A 21,737-nucleotide genomic window follows, 5' to 3' on the forward strand; every position below is an offset into this window, starting at 1 on the left:
GGATGTGCATAATTTATATGCAAATACTAGGCCATTTTACATAAAGGACTTGAGTGTCCTCAGACTTTGGTATTAGGAGGTCCTGGAACCAATTTCCCATGGATACCGAGGGATGACTGTACTTGGCAAGGCTTCTGGTGTGATCTCAGTTTAGGTCATCTGCTCACACACTATGGGCCCTTACTGTAGTCAGGAGCTTCCTGCCCCCAACAAAATTTCTTTGCCAAAGGAGGTGGGATTTTATGAGATGGAAGTTCCTCTTAGAGCCACAATAGCAGTGGAGGTTAGGAGAGACAAGAGCAGAATTTCCCAGAAGAGGAAATGGTATTAGTTCTAGAAGAATGGAAGCTGCCCAAGCAACAATAAAGTTCCCCTGAAGAATGCAGTGGCAACTGTATTTCTTACCTGTCCGCCTGAACCACCGGGGAGCCAGGATGGTGAGGTTTTATCACTCAATCCTTGCAGGGCCAACTACTGACAGCCCTTCCCTGCAAAGGTGTCTACTCGTTCATTGCAATGGGCAAAGAAAAACCCCTTTATCATGGAAAGAGAAATGCTCCCAACTTAGCATTTTGTGTGATCTCACAAATCAGTCTAGTGTCATACATAATAATGATGCTCACTGGGCATTTGCTATGTGCCAGGTGCAGTGCTAATTGCTTTACGTGAATATTGCCATTTACTCATCATAGGAACTATTATCTCTGTCTTAGAAATGAAGAAAATGAACCTTGGAGATAGGTGAAGTATTTGCCTAGGTATATGTGCCTTAGAAGTTGCAAAGTCAGGATTTGAACCCGTGTCCTCTGGCTCCAGCACCCATACACTTAACCTATCAATATACTGCCTTAAAACACTCCAGAAAATGGAGGGCTCCGTTTTGTTAATAATAACTTTACTGATTCAGCACTTTCTACATGTAGACATACACCAGGTGCTTTACATACATATACATATACACATATTTAATAGAGTTTTCTGGAGCAGTTTTAAGTTTACAAAAAGAGCAGAAAATACGGAGTTCCCATATAGTCCCTCACTATTCCTCTCACCACTCCCACTTGCCCTTATTATTAGCATCTTGCATTAGTGTGGTACATTTGGGATCATAGATGCGCCAATACTGATACATTATTATTAGCTAAATTCAATAGTTTATATTATTCTTTGGTTCATTCTTTCAGTTGTATACTCTATGGGTTTTGACAAATGCACAATGACATGTATCCGCCATTAAAGTATCATGGAGAACAGTTACACTGAACTAAATCCCATGTGCTTTACCTAGTCATCCTCCCCGCATCCCTGACCCCTGACAACAGCTGATCTTTTCACTGTCTCTGTAGTTTTGTTTTTTCCAAAATATCATAAACATTTAGTTGAAATCATACAGTGTGTAGCTTTTTCAGATTGGCTTCTTTCACTTAATGATATGCAATTAAGTTTCCTCCATGTCTTTTCATGGTTTGATAGCTCATTTCTTTTTATTGCTAAGTAATATTGTATTGTATGGATGTACCAGGATTTTTGTTTTTGTTTTTGTTTGGTTTTTGTTTGTTTGTTGGTTGGTTGGTTTTGTGGGAGCTGGCTACATGGGGATCTGAATCTTTGACCTTGGTGTTATCAGCACTACCGAGTGAGGTAACGGCCAACCCCATAGTTTATTTATCCATTCACTTACTGAAGGACATTGTGGTTGCTTCCAGGTTTTGCCAATTATGAATAAAACTACTGTAAATGTTAATGTACAGGTTTTTGTGTGGATATAAATTTTCAGCTTATTTGCGTAAATACCAAGGAGTGCAATTGCTGGATTGCATGGTAAGACTATGTCTAGTTTTGTATTTTTTGTTGTTGCTATTTGAGAGTGATTGATGTTTGTTTTTGTGGCTGGCCGGTACAGGGATTGAACCCCGGACCTTGTTATTATCAGCACCATGCTCTAACTTACTGTGAAACTGGCCAGCATATAATTTTTCATACTTAGCATGAAGTTTTTATCTATCTGGCAGGTAGAAAAATCCTTACTATGAAGAAGAAGAAACTGAGGCTCAGAATGCACAAGCACACTCTCCCCAGGACAGCAGCTGTCAGGAAGTAGAGTTAGAATTCAAAACCACATCTGTCTGATGCTGATTCCGGGCACTTTCTGTGCCCCGTGCTGCCTAGTGGTGCTAGAGTGGGATCTGTCAACCTTAACTGTAGATGATGCTTGCTCCCTAGGTCCTGAATTCTAGCATCTCCTTTTCTTAACAGTCTTTGGACTCTTGGCTCAGCTGCTCTTTAATCATAATCAAGGGCAGAGCCTGTCACTTATGATTCCTCCGGACCTGTGAATCCCGACCGGCCTAAAATGTAGCTTTTCTTAAAACATTTAACCTGTTTTATCAGCATCCTCTAGTTTTTTGGCTGAGACCTTGAACATAATTATTTTTTCCCTGTCTCACACTGAAACCTTTTTGCTGAGAAGTCATTTGCTCATGGGCCTTGTATTGAGGGTCTCCCATTGCATTTCTGAAGGGTGAGCATGCTGAGTGGGATTGCTAAACTGAGCACCGTGCTAAAACTCCTCATCAGGGCCTGGAACACCTGCTCCCAGAATTTACAAACATTAACTCTGTTAACTGTCCATGTTGCCCAAGTAGAGCACCTCTACAGTCTACTGAATTCTATTATACTGAGGAAAGTCGGGGAAAAAAGTCCCACAATTCTATTTAAAACACTGAGGGATAGTTATTTGATAAGAATAAAAGGTTTATAAGCTCCGAACAAAGTTGAAATAGTTTGCAGAAGATCCCACAAAATGGGAAGATCCCAGCAAACGAAGTGGTAGAGTTCAGGTTCAAATTCTGATCTGGCGCCAAAGGCAAGGCCGGTGGTCCTAAATCACACCAGCCTTCCCTCTGTGAGAAGATCATCCCTTGACCGGAGTGTCAGCAGGCAAAGGAGGCTGTGTGGGATTCCGGAGACCTCCTTATGTGACTTGAGGGCATCATTTCACCACTGTACAATCGACACTGAAGTTCACTGTTTTAAAACAAAGCACATATGGTGGCTTATTATGATGCCAGGCACTGTTCAAAGTGTTTTACAAATATTAACCCATCTCTATGCGTCCATTAAAACTTTTTCTGAAGCTAGCGCCATGCAATTATGTACTTTATAAATTGCTAGTGTAATTCCAGGGAACTGTATATAACATCCAGCGGCTGACAATAAGACCCCGTTACTGACCAGGGACACCCGGAAAGCGGGAGGTGGGAGGTAGGAGGTGGGGTGGGGGCGGGGAGGGTGGTAGTGTTGGAAACGTTTCAAAAGCCATGAACACTGTCCACATTTTTCTGTTTTTCTACAAAGAGAGAGGGAGGATGGCAGTTTTAATCTGTGACCCGTTAACCTAACCCGTCTCACAGATCACCGGATCTTTATAGATTGCGGTTCATGCTTGGCATTTTGGAGCAGAGACAAGGAGGGACCTCATGAGCTGAGCACCGTGGGATTAGGTATGAAAGTTAATGCCAGCTCCGGGAGAGTAATTCGCGAAGTGACCGGCTGGGACAAACCCGCAGGCCAGGAGCGCATGAGCCATCGGCCAGCGGCACAGGTAGGTTCAGGCTTTGGGGCCCTGAGTGACGACGGGCGAGGATAAGGTATTAGCTAGGGCAAGGGAATAGCAACGTCCAATGACAAAGAAATGAAGATTTATAGTAATTTTTGTAAAACTCTGAAGTGCACTCACAATCTTTTATTTTGGAGAAAGCAGACTGGTTGCGAGCTCCGGGTCAGCGTGCTGGTGCCCGCCGGGTCCGGGTTGGCACGCCCTGGCCTGCAGCACTAGCCCCGGCGCGCGCGAGGGTGGCGCTGCAGGGGACCATAGGATGCTGTCGCGCCGTGAGCTCGGATTGGCGGAGAAAAGGCACACTCCGGCGGGGCGACAGCGAGCGCTTTCGAGACGCAGCCCGCCGGCGGAATCCCAAGTTTGGGCGCCGGCGCGCGAAGAGGCCGCCGCCCCGCCCCCGCCGGCGCCTCGGGGACCTCTGGCGCTGCCGCTGCGCTCTTATTGGTGCCTCGCGGTGACGTAGAAGAGTGGGCCGGGCCTCGGGGCCGGGGCTTGGGGGTGGCCGGGGAGCGGGGGCGGGCGCGGCTGCTGAAACCCTCTGCGATCCCGCCCGCCTGCCCGCCAGCCCGCCCTCGGCGCCCCATTCACTCCGCGCGGGCAGGTGTGAGCGGCCGGTCCACTGCCGGGCAGGCGGGCACCCCCGGCACTCGCCACCGCAGCTCCACGCCGCACCTCGCCGCTGCGCCTCCTCTCCGGCCGGGAGTTCGTCGGTCCGTGCGTTTGTCCGTCCATCCGTCCGCGGTCCTGCCCGCCTCCCGCCGCTGCCACCGGCTGGGTGAGTGCCCGGCCGCCGCGGGGCAGCTCCTCGGGCCGGGTCATTTCGGAGGGGGTCCGGTCGCCGCGGGAGCGGCGAGGGCCCAGCGCTGGGGGCGCTGGCATCCTCTGGGCAGGGCGAGGGCAGGGCGGGCCCGGGGGTGTGCGCGCGGGGCCGGTACCCATGTGGCTGTCGCCTCCACGGAGTCCATTTTGGTTCCTGAAGGCGCGGCGTGGTGCATGATGCAACACCCAGTGAGTAAGCGTGGGCGACCTGGCGCCTCCGGGATGCCCGCGCCGCGCGCCTGTCCAGGGACCCGGGCGTCTGGCCCGCCGGGATGGGCAGGGGCTGGTGGTGGGCACGGGGGCCGGTCCAGGAGGCATCCGGAGCCCGCTGGCGGCGAGGGAGACCTTCCCTTACATGGCGCGGTGCACAGCACCCCGCCCCGCCACGAGGTCCGAGATGTGTCATCAGCCGCGGGTGGGGACCCCGCCCGGCGGCCCGGAGGGTGGTCCCGCGTGCGGCAGGTGGCCGGCCCAGGGACTGTGCCGCGCACCCTCACCTGGTGGTCGCGGCGCCCGCCTCCCCTCTTCACTAGACCCCCTAGCGTGCCTTGGCACACCTCCACCTCTCTTCTGGGTCCCCAAGATTACTTCGGGGAAGTCCCATCAGAGTGGGCGTCCTTGTGACCCGGTTTGGCCAGAAAAGGCTGTGTTCTTCAAGTCCTCCAGATGGTTTGGAGTGGGAGGAAGTTCTTCCGGCTTCAGAAAGACAACCTATTCTCAGTGTTCCTTTCTGCGTAGTAGAAGACTTCCCGGGCACCGGCAGTCATTCTAAAACCTGCGTGTGCACAGCCCCCAGCTGCACTGCTACGGTTCTACTACAGCGGGCTATTTTAGCTCCTTCCCCTTTCAGGGGTGTGGGAACCAGATGTGTTTGACTGGTATGATTAGGGTAGTCAGACGTGTGCCTTCAGGAAAAAAAAGCTACACTTCCCAATACCCACAGCCCTGCTGTCGTGTGTTGGGTTTTATTCAAGATTTAATTACCAGAGGATTGGGATTTCTTTTTTTGTTTGTTTTTGTTGGTGTTAGGAGTGGGATGGGTTGGGATTTCAATCCCAGGTGTATTTTCTCTAAAAAATGTGGTTCGACTAGCTGAATGCCCTAGTTGTGTTTAGTTTGAATTATAACTTATTTGGGACTTATCTTAACATTTTTTGCCCCTTATGATTAGTTCAGATAATAGGAAACTATGATACGTTTATTCCCCTGATATTTTAAGTTGGTCTCAGTAGAAATTATCCTTATTTTTATATGAGCCCACCCTTCTGTCATTAAAACAAAAGATCTTATTTAAGTCACACCAGAATAGAAATTTAAGTGAAAGCTCAACAATGGATTAAAATAGTTTTTAAAGGTTTAGCATATTAAGATCATGTTTAATCAATTATAAAAGTAAAATTCAAAGGATGTCAAAAGGAGTTTTGAGTAATCAAACAGGACAAGGCTTAATAGATAGATCCAAAATGTACTCACTTGTCTGGATCTGGATCTTAGAGCCACGTGGGCCTTCTTATGCATACAATTATTTGCTTTAGGTGAAAAAAAAAGGCTTGAAAGACAAGACTGTGGACTTCAGGGAGTTTGAATTCTAAGACACACATGTTAATTATATTTGATAGAAGATCCCATTCTTTATTGGAATTAAATAAATGCTTATTAATTATTCTAGTCTGTAGTTTCTTTTTACCAAAGACAGTAAAAATAGGTAATTATGTTGGAGGGCTCAGCATTAAGCCCAATTAAATGGATCCTTTCTCATTATTAACCATGTATTTGAAGGTATTGCTTATTGATCCTCGGGAGGAATGTTTATTTTTATTTTTTGATGGCTGGCTGGTAAGGGGATCTGAACCCTTGACCTTGGTGTTACAACACTGTGCTCTAACCAACTGAGTGAATCAGCTAGCCCCTAAGGAGGAATTTGAAACAGGAATGAGTGCAGCCTGGTTATGGAGAGAAACACTTTCCTCCAGCCCTGGAGATATCTGGGCTTGTGTGTCATCTTGCCTGAGGCATCTTCTGAGATGTCCATCATTCCACCCGGCCCTTGGTCCTTGCTCTAGGCAGGACCTGCGGATGGGACCCTAGTGTCTTTCTATATGATTGGCCCCTTCAGGTCGGGATAGATTTTAAAGGTGAACCCAACAGGATTGACCAATGGATTCCATGTGAAGAATGACAGAGGTCAAATATGATTCTAAGCACAGTGGGGTTGCCATATTAACAAGATGGGAAGGCTAAGTAAAGAGCACGTTGGGTGAAGGAAGGACATTTTAAAAGTCAAACTCTCATCCTCAGGGGACAGGGCCGAACTAGATGTACTCCCCTGGGACCCTTCCTGGGTGCGTGACTGTGTTGCAGCAAGCTGCCCCAGAGTGGTGGCCCCCTTCCCCTTCACGCAGCCTTCCTGAATGTCATACCAAACCTGGGGGTCTCTTCTAGTTCTGTCTCACCTGCCACCCTCCAGTGGGCATCATGATGGAGCTCTTGCTCTGTGGCGAGGGGACCCTCTGAGCTTGGGGTTCTAAAGCCCTGGGTGTTGCTGGGCCTTCAGGACACCTGCGTCCCCCAGGCTTCCTGGGCCTTAGGCCAGCGGCATCAGATCCCAGGCCAAGCTGCTACCCACCCTACATTTGAGGCCTCTCCTCCAATAAGAGGATGGAGTAGTCGCATATCACTTCTCGGCCTTTTTGCTAAGATCACGTGTGAAGTAGTAACATCTTTTGTGGCAGATTACCAGCCTTGTGGCCAATTTTAGCGGCTTCTCTTTCTGTTTCTCCATAACCTGCCCCCACCTCCACCCCCAACTCCAAAGCAGCCTTGAAAACAGCTGCCTCTTCAGTTGTTCAAAGTGGGTCATAATTTGTCAAGGGAGATAGTACATTTGCCACCTGGAATCTGTAGAAGGATGGGCAGTAAGTTGAGGAAACAATTTGGTGGACATTCGTTTCTCTAATGAACTGACTGTTCATTTCACTCCCAGGGAAATCATTCAGATATGCAGCACTGGCAGACTGGGGGTGCCCAGGGCCACGGGCTGTGGGAAGGACGTGTTTCTGGACACTGGGATAGATTGTGGCATAAGGTTCACCCCTCCTGCCACTCCCAGTGGCTTTCACTGGGCTTTTTCCCCCTGGTTGTTGTCATGAATGGTGGGGGTCCAGCTGGTAGTACGTGTGGTAAACACACTGTACAAATTGGACTGAGAGCTGTGTGAATGAGGGAAGAGGACTTTACAGCTCTGGTGCAGAATGGGATGGTGTTCCATCCTGAAACAAAAGTTGCTGCTTGAGGAGCCAAGGGCAGGTGGCACCAATGCTGGGGACAGTGCCACTTTGGGCTTCCAGAGGCCTGGCTTTGCTCCTCTCTCTGTAAGTGGCCTCTGGAAAGCAAATTAGACTTTCTGAACCTTACACACTGGCTCCATCTATAGATTGGGGGAACCTGTGCTTCTGACAATAGTGAAGCCATGATGCATGAAGTCCATAGTGTTCCTTGAAAGAATAAAGGTCAGTGCATTTAGATTGCTTTCTTGAAATCAGTTCTTTGTGTCACCAGCCTACAGTTCTGATCATGACAACCAGATATTAAGTGCAGGGAAACCTTTTTAAAGGCTGTGGCTTAGTGAGTTTATGTAGGGGTGGAGAAAGAATGTCTCTTCCCCTGGTAGGACTGTCTTTCTACATCGTCTTCCCCTTTTCCTGGGTTGATTGTCATCTTTTCCTCACTTTTCTGGAGGAACAGAGGGCACGAGCAGTTCTGTTTCCTTACCTTTCTGTATTTCTACTGCAGTACTTTTACATTCATTCAGATAAAGTTCAAAGTTCTTGACCGTGAAGACAACCAAATGTTTTCCCATTTGTTTAGGAGCGGGTCCTGCGCTCTTCTGTGTCCTCCTGGCACAGAGAGTTCTGTGTTGTAGAGATCAGTTAGCAGAGGTGACTCTGGGAGTGGCCTCTGCTTGACATGGCCCACCTGAGCCTATGGGGCCCCGAACTATGGGTTGAAGGAGATGCCATGACCCCTCCCACAGAAAGGGCCAAATCCCAGAGTGGGCTCCACTTGTTAGATAAGTGCCTTTTCTAAGATATTTCTCAGAGCTGCGTTTAGATTCTTTTTCCATGTTGCTTGCCTAATAATTGGCTTCTAGTGCCTACGTTATAGGAGTGAGAGGATTTAAATGAGATTATCCAGGTTATGCACTTAACACAGCATCTGGCACCACTAAGTGTTTAATATAAACGTTAACCGTTATACTGGAAAGAAAGTTCAGTTCTTTGATTTAGGTGTAGGAGAAAAATAATTTTTATAACAACGTAACTTTGCTCTTCCATTTTGCCAAGGCGCTAAAATGTCCCCTTTCCTTGAGATTGTGTCTGACTTAGAGGGGACAGATATAGTCCCAAGGTGTTGGTGTGGGGACATCAGGGCCTCTAAGGCATCTGCTGACAAGTTTGCCATCCCATCTAGTCCTGGGTCTGGGGGGAGGAGCAGCAGTCTCTGGGGCCGTTTTGGCTCTGACTGCCTGGATGTCCCTTGAAGCCTTCACTCTTTGGGATCCAGGTGCCTCCCTGAGTTCTCTTAGGTATCAGGTCCACACACATTGGGCTTGGCCACTCGTGACACCCCTGGGAAGCAGAGCTCATGCCCCTTTGTCAGTGTTGGCTGCATGTTTGTGCGTGCATGTGGATGTGCATTTGGCGGGGTAGAGGGGAGGACTGGCCACCCTCATCATAGTCATCTCAGTTCCCAAACACTTTGTCCAAATTACTCTGAGGGCCATGGTTTTAGAAAAACCAAAGCCAAAAGCTCAGGGCCATCCCTTCATCCCTTAATTCCTTCCTTGAGGTGGTAAGTGGCAGCGGTGGGCTCTGTTGGGATGTATCTGACAGGCCATGGGCATGCTGAGATGGCACACCCCACCCGAACACTGTCGGCCGCGTATCTCTTTGTTCTTGGCTAAGTCCAGGTGGCGCTGCTGCTGGCCTCCCCGCCGCTGGCCAGCACCTGCCTTCTGTCCCTTCACCCTGGTTCCCCTCTGCTGTCGCTGAACACAGAGGTTGCCTCTCCAGGCCCCGCCAGCAGTCCCTGTGCACCCTGCTCTGCTGAGCCCGGGGCCCCGGCAGCACTGCGGGATGTGGCCAGAGCCAGGAGCAGGCGTGTGTGACAGAGTCGGGGCTACGTTCTTTCTGTCAGTAGTTTGGCATTCCCATCCACGGGGAGCCCTGTTTGATTTGTCCCCATCCGGTCATTCCCACACTCCACCTCCACCTCCGTGGGACCCTTCACAGGGGGTCTTGTGGGAACCAGAGACTGGTAACAGGAAAGTAAGCTTCCTTTTCTGCTCTCTATCCTTCTTAGGGCCAGTGGCAACCGGAGTCCTTCCTGTCATCACTTTGTTGGGTTCTACAACATAGTGATTGTTGGGGAGGTTCCTCTTCCCTTGGACAGTTCTTTGACATCTCAGAAAGCCTGGGGCAGGAGCTTCCCAGCCCGGTGCACACAGCAAACACCCCTGAGGCCACTCTGGATGCTGTCTGGGCGCAGCCCCTCGCGGCCCAGCTGAGGTGGGGTCCTGGAGGCCCCCTGGGAAGGAGGAGCGGCTGGAAGAGTAGGAAGACCTCCCCACTCCTTCCCGCCTTTCTCCTTTTTCCCCTTTTCTCTTTCAACTATTTTTTGATAACACTTCAAACTTAAAAGTTTCAGGAGTGCAAGGAACTCTTGTGTGCTCTTCTCAACTCCACCAGTTGCTCACATTTTGCTCCTTTCATTCTCTCCACACACATGCACACACTCACACTCACACACACACACATGCACTCACATACACGTGCACTCTCACACACTCACACTCACACATGCACGCACACACTCACACACATTCACACACGTGCACACACTCACACACATTCTCAATCACATACACACACATACTCATACACATTCACACACATTCATACTCACACTCACACACACACACGCACACACTCACACACACACAATCACACTCACTTTCACACTCACACACGTGCACACACACATATTCACAATCGCACACACACATGCACATATTCATACACACACTGACTCACACTTTCTCTCTCTCACACACACACACACACGTGCATGCACATTTTTCTGAGCCATTTGACCATAATTCAGTGTGTTTTTCCTAAGGACAAAGACGTTTCTTTCATAACCACAGTATGATGTCAAAATCAAGAAATTTAACGTTGATACAACCTTGTTATCTAGTCCATAGCCCATATTCAACTTGCAATTGTCCGTATAGTGTTCTTCACAGCTGTATATTTTGGGGGTGTGAGTATGGGGAGCATCTTTCAAAGGAGCTATGGTCTATTTTTCTACTTCAGAAGAAAAAGCGTTTCTAAAAGTTAGAATGCTCATTGTAAAAAATTGGAAACTACAGAAAAGTGAAAGAAAGAGAAAAATAAAAACGATCCATAATTCTGGCGCAAAGGTAAAGGGCTTGCAGAAAGGTGGTTGGAAGTCTTCTTTGGCTCTGGGTGACCTGTGGTCCCTGCACCCCAATACAGTGCGCAGGAGCCCCGCAACCGTGGGGAGGGCCGGCTGGCGCCCAGTCTGGAGCCACCTCTCTTTCATGTCCCTGCCTTCCCTTGGGCATGTGCCCACCCAGCAGGCAAGCTTACCCGCCCTTGGTGATGCTTTTGTCCTGCATACCCTCGGGGTGGGGATCATTATTAAAGGTAGGGGATCATTATTAAAAATCCAGAACTTGTTCCAGACACGAAAAGAAATGTTGCAGGTCCTCTCTTGTCTGATGAGTACCCCTTGCTTCCGAGACTTGGCAGAGGTTAAGGTGAGGCATGGGGCCTGAATGAGGGGGACGGCATTAGCCTCTGGTCCATTCTCTCTTGGCTATTTCCTATGGGTGTTAGACTTGCCTTTGAGGAGCCTCTTGGTCCCCTAACAAGGGCCACTGGAGAAATAAAAGGTAAAATTCTAAATTGTGAAATTTGCTCTTTGTTAATGTCTTTGCTGCTCAAGAGTTCCTGTTGTATGTAGTGAAGTTTGGATCTTGCTCTGTCTCATCTTTTAGGTCATCCCCCTTGTCATTACCAGCAGTAACTGAGAGCGGTCCCCTTTTTCCTGAGCTGGAATGGGTCTTCGCTACGTGAAGCTGGTTTCTGGAATGATTTTGTTCTTTAGAAGCTACTATTTCAGTGTCTACGGATTCCCGTTGTTTGTACCTCAGTTTCCCTGCGTGTGAAAAAGGGCCTCGAAGGTCATGATCAAACGCCTCAAGTGTTTTTCCATGTGTTTGTTTTTTCTTCTCCCGCCCCAGACCCTCTCCTTGAAGGAGCTGGCCTTGAGAGGGATTCGGGCGGGCAGCCGTCCAGGCTCTGCACACCCTGCTGAGCCACCTAACTCCTAACCTGGACAGGCCAGGACCCGAGGGCTGCTCTTCAAAGAAACCCTTTGAAGTGCAAACATTTCCTTTCCTGAAAAAAAGGGAAATTGAAATGAAAACGTATTGTTCTGTGCAACAATGTTCTTCTTGATCAAAGAGGGAGTGGGGCTTATAAAGGGAGATTCACAAGTTAGACCTAGATGTAGCCACCGGTGTGGGTGTGAATATCCTCCTCTGCGGAGGAGCCTGGTGGGTCTCTGAGATTGGTAAGATTGTCTTTTCCTTTTTCCACCCCTTTTCCCTTAAGGTCCTAAATCTAGGTCTAACATGTTACATTTAACCTTGTCTCTCTTCTGTGTTTTTATCTTGTGGTAAGCATGTGGAAATGTCTTTCCGTGAATTGCGACACCATCTCCATGTTAGAATAGTACATGGCCAATAAAAATGGTGTATTCAAAGAACAGTTGATGTTACGGGAAAAACTTTAATGTTAAAAGTAAAAAAAATCTAGTTGCAATTTTCTCTGTTCACTGTTATCTATCTTAATGAAATATATGTATTTGTGCAGAAAGAAAAGACTGTTAAAATTGGACTTTGTTTTGTTCCCCGTTGTGTTCGTAGCACCTGAAATAGTGCTCAACAAATATTTATTGAATTAATATTTTATTAGTAGTAAAACAGCAGTATATTTTAAAGGAGAAATGTCTTTGAACTAAATACTAATATTTTGGCAGGTGGATGGGACAATAAATTACTTTAAATTTCTGTTAAAATTCTGCTCGGCATCTCAATTTGGGGTTTATTTTGTTCTTTGGAACAAATGCATACCACGTTTTGCACTTTGGTACAGATCATCCTGGGAATGGGTGCGAGTATCACAATGTCACATTTTCCCTGGGTTGGTTATTAAGCGCCTTCACAGGTGGGATAAAATTACAACCTCCCTTACTTACCCTGTGGCTGACTAGCTGGTGTTCCATTGGGCCAGCTTGTCCTGTCCTGTTGCTGAGAATTTTTGCATGAGTTTCCTAGGATTTCTCATCTTCAAGCATCAGGACTACCAAGATACACTGGCTGTATATTATCCTGATTTCTAATTTATCAAGTTTTGTAAATATGCAGCTTCTCATTCTTACCTGTAATGTAGGTTAACTTTGAAAACGTTCTGCGAGTGTGTGACTGTTGCAGCGTCCGTACCTCTGTCTGTTAAGATTGTTTTGTTCCTCCTGGGGTAAGATATGAGCACTTGGGGCTCCAAGCCCAGATGGCTGCTTATCTGTGCTGTTAGCACAGGGTTCTGGAAGCCCAGTCCTGGGGAAGCCTTTCTCTGGGCTGTTTGGGAGGGGGGCCTACCGGTGCCCACACAATTTACGTTGTGATCAACTACACACAGGGACACACATATTGATTATAGATTAACATGAAAATTTTCATAAAACAGCACTCATTCTTACTACCTGTAGTGTGCTCTGATAATTTTTTTTTTCTTTTCTATTCCATTTAAAAGAAAGATCCTGGTGGTGACTTGCAGTTTGTAAAACACCGCTGGTCTTGGACATGCAAGCTGAACCAAGGCTGCAATCCCTCAGCGCTGTCCTGAATTTCAGGTTTGCTGCTGGCACTAGGGTACAGGAGTAATTCTCTGTCCAGACCAGTTTGGGCCAAGAAAATTGGTTAGTGCAGGTTTCTTTTCATGCTGACTTCAGAGTGCCTGAGTGAAGTGGACATTACTCTCTGTGATGATTCCCAAGAAGGTGAATAGGTTTCCAGGGCAGGCCTGTGTGAATTTTCCAGTGTGGTTTGCTTATGCAAATGGGGGTAGCTCTGTCGCTAGCTGACCTGACACACTGGTGTTACAGAGGTAGCTTGGTCAGACTGTCTGTGATGTTTTTCAGAAATGGGCCATACATTTGTGAATTTCAGTGCTTTGACTTTCTTTGAGATTATTTTATTCAGAGTGATATGATGAAGAGCCTATCTGAAAGGTTAGCCTCCTCTTTTAGAGTTAAGGATTTGGGGGAAGAAGAGGGAGAAAAGATATCTACTGATAGAAATGTTAATTTTTGGACTGTCAAGTCTGATGGTTAAAATTGAATGTAATATTGAGAATATAAAATTAGAATGGCAGTCATACCATTAAATAGTTCTTGAAAGAGTTGGATGGATTTTCGTTTAAGTGTTTGAATTTTTTGCTTGGAAAATAAATATCCTTTAAGTAACAAGTCTGTTTATATAATTCTAAAACAATTGTAAATCAAGGGAATTGATTCTACTGAATAGGGGCATAGTGACATAACAGAGAACTAGAACAAGATAGATTGCCCAGTTTATTGAAACAATGTACAAATAGGTGTCCTTGTTCCTTGTGAACTTGTTGTTTACTATGCTTCTCGATAAAAATAAATTTACTGTAAGAATTCAGAGTACTTCATTTACAGTCTTTAAAAAAAATTCACGAATAAATTACAAATGTTACTATATTGTTAGTATTTGAGAAGAAACCTCATGAACTTGATTTTATGCTCTTATACATATTAATGTCATTTGGAATAAGTGATAATCTATAATTGCATTTATATAACACTTCCCTCATAAGTCTGTAACCTCGGAATTTTATGCAGCTAGTTTCTGGTTTTTTTTTCAACTTGTGTTGGAAGACATTTCTTTTTCAGCAATCTTGGGAGATATTAAGCAAGAACATTCATTAATTCTTTGAGTAATCATATTGAACTGGAGGAATGTCTGTGTTGCTGGTCTCAGTTTGATGCAATCAGTATTTTAGAAAATTATCAGATCTAAATTGTGCTAGGATTCAGGACTAATAACTGGAAGACCGAGTTTGTGGTCTGGTGAGTCACAGTGAGAGCGTTGCCTCCTTGGGCGATTTTGTAGAGGCAGTGTTCAGGGGAGGAGAAACGCTCTGCACAAATTCGAGTCACTTTCCTTTTGCCCCTGGCTGCCCGTTAACTGTCCTGCGTGGAGCATCCGCAAGCAGGTCTTGCTGAGTCACCCTGCAGAGCCTTAGAGTTGGTGGAAGAGTTGGAGCTTCTTCGGGGCGGCTGGCTCTCAGAGGCCCCAGCAGAGGTCTCTTTCTAGCGAGGTGTCCGCTATGTGGAGAAGCACTGGGAGCAGGCCCAGAGGGAGAGGACGGGTCCTCAGCACCATGCTTTGTGGAGGCAGCGCTACTACCCTGAATTAAGGTACTGCCCTGCCTGTAAGTTAAGTACTTGGCATACATGATAGTGCCTTTCATATCCTGAAGTTTCCTGAAGACAAACTTTGGGTGTCTTTAAACAATCTAGACAGCACATGCATATGAGCTCCTTCCCTGTGGGGTCTCACTGAAATGCAGATTCTGATAGTAGGTCTGGGGTGTGGTCTGAGACTGAGTTTCTAACCAGCACCCAGGACCCCTTGGAGTAAGTTGCAAGCATGTAAAATAAAACTGCTGGAGCCTGGAACTGATCCAGGGAGGCTGGAGTGCCTAGTAGACCTCACCTCTCTGAGGGTAGGTAGGGCCTGGGACTGGGATGCATTTGTCTCTGTGTCTCCTGTGCCCAGACTAGTGCCTGGCATGGAGTAGACGCTCAAATATTTTTTCAACTGATCTGAAGAAATTGCGTCCCAGAGCCCATTTTACTTTAGTGCCCTTGGGACGGGAGGGGTGTGGTGGTTCATTTGGAGTCCATGCATTCATTTCTGACCAGCCTGGTTATCTGTTTACAGCCCACTGCAGATAGGAAGTGGTAAGTTAGGCTGCAGAGGTGGGGCTCACAACAGCAGTGAGAAGTGATAGCAGAGGGCCCAGCAGCTAGGAAGGGGACAGAACTGTGTGAAGAGTCACAAATGCTCAGTAACACTGCAGTTTGGGATAATTTAGCTGAGTGGCAAGCAGCTTTCCCCATCTCAGGAGGTCTATGTTGCATGATCACCTGCAACTCTGCACCTCAATTTCCTCATTTGAAAAATGGGGAAAGTAACAGTCCCCATGTTGTAGGCTGCACTGAGGATTAAAGCTTTTGGAATATTGCCTGGCTTAGCATGAGTGCTTAGTAAATGCCCGCTATAATTAGGATTGGTGTGTGAAGGGTGAAGCTTCAGCCTTCAGGGAGGTTTCTCCCAGATGAGAAATCCCATTCCTGAGGCTGTACCTGAATGTGTTGTCACTTTGCTGGTACAGGAGTAGGTGTAAATTAACATGCAAAGCGATCCCTCCAGGGCGCTGAGGGTGGAGAAGCATGCTGCGGAGAGGTTGCTACTTGTTCCCTCTTAGTCAGGAAGTTCTTAATGGAAGAGGTGGATGTCAGGAGATTTGTAATAAAAGGTGAGCGAGGGGAAGATGAACCTGGCTTGGAGGTGCACTGTGGGGGCGGGAATTGTGCTGCCAGAGCTGGGTGGTGGGCAAGGCTCCAGGGTCTCCTGCTTGGAGGACCTTGAACCAGGCTGCCACTTAGAAGGGGTGGCACATGTTTAGGTGTATGCTTGGGCACGTAAGCCTCCCTGCAGCTTACTTATGTTTAGTTCTTAAAATGTCTCGGGAATGGATGACTAAAGGTAAAAAGGGGGCCTGGGCATGGTTTCCACTCCCTCTAGTATCCCAGAGGTGCTGGGCACAGCTGAGGGGAGAGATGTGACTTTGACTAATACAGGAAAGACCTCGGCTGTGTTTGACCATTCGGTTTGTGTAAGGAAATTTAAAGTGAGGAAGAAGATGGCAAAACAGATCAGATTCTCAAAAAGCTTTGAAGTGGTCCTAAGCTCCTCCACATGTTTTACTGCAAATGCCTGTGAAAACATCCAGAAATCATCCGGAATTCCATGATATAGATGGTTTGGTTGTACCTTCTCAAGGGAAAAAAATAAGGGAAGCAAGGGGAATGGTGTGTTCCTAAATTCAGTTGCATGTGTCTTTTATTTTTGCTGTGTTGTCTGGTTCATTAGAAGATTTTATGTTAAATAGGATATAGAAATATCATTTGTATTTTTCTTCAAAATCTGGGAGTTGTGATCAGAGAAGTCTCTGGATGGTGTCAGGACATAGAGGGGACTCACAGTTAACTCTGTGCCCTTTGATAGCTTTTGAATTTTGCACCATGTATGTGTTCCCTTTATGAAAATCCCATCTTGTCATTGTTTCTTTGGGAAAATCAGATTTAGTTTTTATGGCACCTCTTTCAGGAATGTAGATAGCAGCTTTTAATCCACTTTTTTTTACATTTTTCAGTCTCTAGAAACTTGCACATTATTTATTTGCCCCACCAGGCATTAAGATTAATACCATGTTACATGGGTGGAACTTTGCTGTTGAGCCCATGAAGAATCTCTCTGCTTTATTGTACTCTTGCCTTTGCTGGAGAGGGAAATAATCAGCTAGAGGGATGTATTTTGATTGTTCAGTGAAGCAGCCTGGTGAGGAAATTAAGATGTGTTTGACGGTGTAAGAAATGACTGTGAAGGAGAAGGATGTGTTGTCCATCACAAGGCATGATCTCCTTGTGAGTTCGTGGAGGGGTAATGTGGAATAGATCTCAAAAAGGGGATGTATTTTTGAAGGGTCTGGGAAATAAATTTGGTGAAGCAGAGAGGGAGCCATTGCAGTAGTTCTGGGCTCTTAACAGGGCTGGAAGGCCGATAGAGCCTGAGGATCTGGAGACGTCGTCTCCAGTGTCCCCTGCTGCTCTGCCCATGGAGGACCTCCTGGGGACTCATCATACTTTCCCCTCCAAAAGAGTCAGATCCAGGATGTATCTCTACCCCCAGGCTTTCCTCCCCTCAACAGACGTGTCCTGAAAGCAGAGAGGCCTGCACACCACCAGCTCAGCACAGACTCACATGGTCCTGGGCAAGACGCCTGCACTCAGGGCCACGTTTTCTGCCTTTGGATTCCAAGAGATTGCATTAGGATACTATTCTCTTTGGAGTTTCTGGCCCTCTATGGGAACTTATGACATTCCATGATCGTGGATCCACCAAAGAGCTCTGTACAGTTTGGTGACCACACTGTGAAAGTGGGTCGAGTGGGAACAGTGATGATCAGACGTGGTAGAAACAGAAGTTCTGGTGTTAGGATGATGACAAAGATTTTGAGAAGTGTGACTTTTGCCCTTGTTTCAATTGAGAAATGTTAAGCAGGGCAGTGGTGCCACTGGCAGGAAACAAATGACTGTCATTAAAAAAAAAAAAAGACCTGGTGCCAGATTTGTGCCCCCTTACAGGAATACTCTGGAAGAGCTTCTGCCATTCAGAATAGTGTATTTCCTCAGTGCCACTCTGGAAAAAGTGAGTGGTCCTGGACCAAGTGCTTCATGGTCTGATGAAACGCTAGTGGATGCTTATCCATTCATGGCAGGGGCAGCCGTTTCCTGGTGTCAGGTCAGTGGCAGCAGTGTCCTGTTGTGTAGGGCGTCTCCGGTGGAGGTTTGGAATGTCGGGATAGGCCATGAGAAGTTTCAGTCCCAAACTGCCTCACCAGGGGGGAAGCCTGAGAGAGGTTGTTTTTCAAAAAGAGTGGCCAGCCAGACACATCAAAAAATATACAGGCCTCAACAAAGGCAGGAGAAAGAAATCTTTCCTGTGTGAACCCACCCAGCTTGAATTTAGGATGCTGCATTTCAGCAGCAGCGGCCAAGCCCAGCTGCAGTTCTGTCGAGATGTCTAGAAAGAGCTGTCCTCTGCCCGAAACATTTCTTTTCTAAAATCCTTCACAGTGTTGTTGATTCTGCATCCCCTGCCCTCCTGAGAAACATACTTTCCCTGGCGGAATAAAGCAGAAGGCCATATTGAAAGACGAGAGAGGGTTCTTTCCTGCTGCCGGGTAGCTGCATGCAAAGAAAAGGGCCAGGGTGGGAGGGAAGCCTTGGATCTGGAACAAGAGGAGTCTTTAAAATTTGCTGCCTCTGATGGGCTATGGCAGGGAACCAACAGCAGGCATGTTGAAGGCTCACTTCCAGTGCCGGTGTGACCTTGGTGCAAGGAGTGCCTGGTTAAAAGGTACAGGGCGGGAGCTTGCCCAGGGTGCCCATCATCGATTGACTCAGCAACTCACTGTGTCCTTTCCAGGAAGAAACAGCAGCTCAGAGAAGATCATGCCAGATTTGCATTTCTCCCTGCTGCCTTTGCTGGACTGTGAGGTGGTCTCAGCCTGGAGACAGACGGTGGGACACTCAGCACTGTTTATTGGCCTGAAAACGTTTTGCCCAAGGTCCTTGAGATTTCCCTTAGCAGATGTGATCCAGCTGATGATGGAGCATTCTTATTTACACATGCAGATGTGTGTTTATGAAAATAACACGCCCTTGTGTTGCACAGTGTACACGAGCTGTGCCACCGAGTTCATGCAGGTTCATAGGAGGACAAAGGATGGTAAATAGTCAAATTTGCAGAAAAGACTTCAGTTGTACAGCCCAAGTTCAGATGTCTCAAATATCTGCTCTCTGGACAGAATTCTGATAGGTCTGTCAAGCCCCAAAGAGGCTTTCACTTTCATTCGGGGGCTGGCTGAGAGATTTGAGAGACCAAGAGTAAGAGATGTGATCAGAGATTCAAACTGCCACAGGCCATGGCCAGGAGAGCCACGAACTCGTTAACCAGCTCTGCAAGTCAGTGCGTGTCCTTGTCAGGACTCACAAATGTTTTAGAATAAATAAAAAGCAAATAGGACTTTCCATGACTGGTAATAAAGTGAGGTGCAGCCCCGGGATGGACACAGCCCTCTTGCCCCCTCCAGGAGCCAAATTGCAGGAGATTCCCCTGCTCTAGCCAGGGAGTTCTTCTACCCCATTCCCCCTTACTTGGTACTTCACAGAACCACACACCCAGGGGACACTGCCACCCTGCCGTCAGTGTCACTTCTCCTGCACTGGATGCTCAGCTTCCTCTGCAGCTTTGCCATCCCCCCAGGGAGGTGCTTGGGGCTGGCACCAGCTGTGGGAGCCCTATGAATCTGGTGCCCTGCTTCTGACCCTTGGGTGGTAGTGCAGAGTCAGAGCTGGATTCCAGCCAGGCCGCTGGCCGGAGCAGTCGGCCCCAAGGGAAGGTGGTTGCTGCTGAGGTGTAAGGAAAGGGAGCCTTCAGCCCCATCTGACTCAAGTTCTCTGTACCTTTAGCCGAATCAGAGCACAGTAAAAGAAGGCCACATTATGTGTGGAATTTTATTTGAATTGTAGAATTGACTTAGTGTTTTCTTCTTGATAAAATAATCTGTCGAGTTTCATATTGGCTTTTAAATTTAGGTAATTAAGACTAAAATCAGGAATGGAGGTGACGGGCCAGGGCAAGGGCTCCTCTGCCCCATGCTACCTGGATGGGAAGTGGGAGGAGTGGGGGTGCTGGTGCCACGCAGACACCGAAAAGTCCAGCTTTGGCTCCTATGTCGGACTGTGTGTAGGAATGAGCTCCAGGCCTCCTCTCCTCACCTGTCAGATGCCACCTTCCAGGGTGTCTGGGAATCCAGGGAGGGGCTGGCCAGTTCTCAGCACAGTATGCACACTTAGCAGTTGGGTGGTAGATATTCATTCCCTTTTTACGTTTCTTCTCATTCCTACACTTACTTTTTAATGGCAGTAGAGATGGCTCACTTGTTGTCCAGAAAGCCCACAGGGCACTCACCTAATGGCTCCTCAGCAAATGCACAGGTAAGATGGACATCTAAAGCAGGTGCAGCAAGCGGCCCCAGACATCCTGCTCCCTTCATTTCTCTAACTTTCTAGTTGCACGAAGTGTGTAGGTTTGGTTTCAAGTTTCTATTGTTGATGTCAGAATTTGTGCCCCCAGGAAGCAATGATACAATGCAAGTAACTGATCCCCAATTTTAAGACAATGTCAGTTACATTAACTAATTCTCTGCTGTTAAGAAATTGGTCAGTTTTATCCTAGATAGTTGTGTGGTTTTTTCTACCTGCAGAAAGCTTTATATTTCTTGATGACTCTACCAGTCCCATGAGTTTATGCTTTTTATTCATGGGAGCACTAGGCAACAAACATTAAGCATTAATGATATTTAGTGAAAACCAATAAAAAAATGTACCTTCAGCTCTGAATGGGGAACTATAGGCTGATAGGTCCTTTACTGGAAGTTGCAGGGCAGTGGCAGATGACCACAGCACGTGCCAGTGTCCCTCAAGTGAGGACAGAAATATCGTCCTTTGGGCCAAGTTTGAAAAAGTTACTACAAAGAATATACGCTTCATTTGGAATCTGTACTTTTCAGTCATTGGTATGCAAAACCTTAGGTTTAGTTTGTACATAAACTCGCTTTCAGCTTAACTCCTTTAACTGTATCATAAAATACCTCAAAGTTTAGAGGCATAGATATGGCATGTTTGTTTTATGCCAAATAATATTTAATGGCATATCCAAAAGCTAAACACATCTTTCATTTGTCCAGGCTCTATTTGTGTGTAAATTCTAAATGTGGGCCTTTTAGCAGAATGGAAAGTTCTCAGTAGCAAAGCAAATAAAAGTTTCTTTTAACAAATTAAAAATACATTGTGGATTTATCATATAAACCCAGTATATAGTACTCTTTTTTTTTTTTTTTTTTTTTTGATAAGGCATCCCTGGGAATTCTTTGAGTACAGATCAAGAGAAATCGGTACTAAGTTGAATAGCACTTTTATGTATAAATAGGAAAATCATTTTGTTCTTAGATGTCCATTTGATTAAACACTCTTGGAACTAACAACAGTTACACAAAGGGGCCTAGATGAGATTCATGTTAGTTTGGGAGGTGGTGGCCTTGCTGCCTCTCTGCTGTATGTGAACCTTAACATGTGTGTCCTCAGGAGTAACGGCAGGTGTGTTTGTTCATTTGTTTGGTTTAGGCTCAGCACAGATACTTGTGACTTGTACTCCAAATAATCCTCAGCTGACAAACTGTTTAAAGAGTAAAGAATATTAGCTGCTACG

General features: G+C 46.8%; 1 protein-coding gene across 2 annotated transcripts in view; it reads left to right on the top strand.

The window, feature by feature from the left end:
• Positions 1-4,101: 4,101 nt before the first annotated feature.
• Positions 4,102-21,737, top strand: part of SLC7A1 (solute carrier family 7 member 1) — a 73,050-nt gene continuing 55,414 nt past the window's right edge. For both annotated transcript variants that reach the window (XM_063102318.1, XM_063102319.1), the window contains exon 1: positions 4,102-4,394. The gene's annotated coding sequence lies outside the window, so the exon portion shown is untranslated. The remainder of the gene's footprint in view (positions 4,395-21,737) is intronic.

This window comes from Cynocephalus volans, chromosome 7, assembly GCF_027409185.1.
Source record: "Cynocephalus volans isolate mCynVol1 chromosome 7, mCynVol1.pri, whole genome shotgun sequence".
In the NCBI taxonomy this organism is placed as follows: domain Eukaryota; kingdom Metazoa; phylum Chordata; class Mammalia; order Dermoptera; family Cynocephalidae; genus Cynocephalus; species Cynocephalus volans.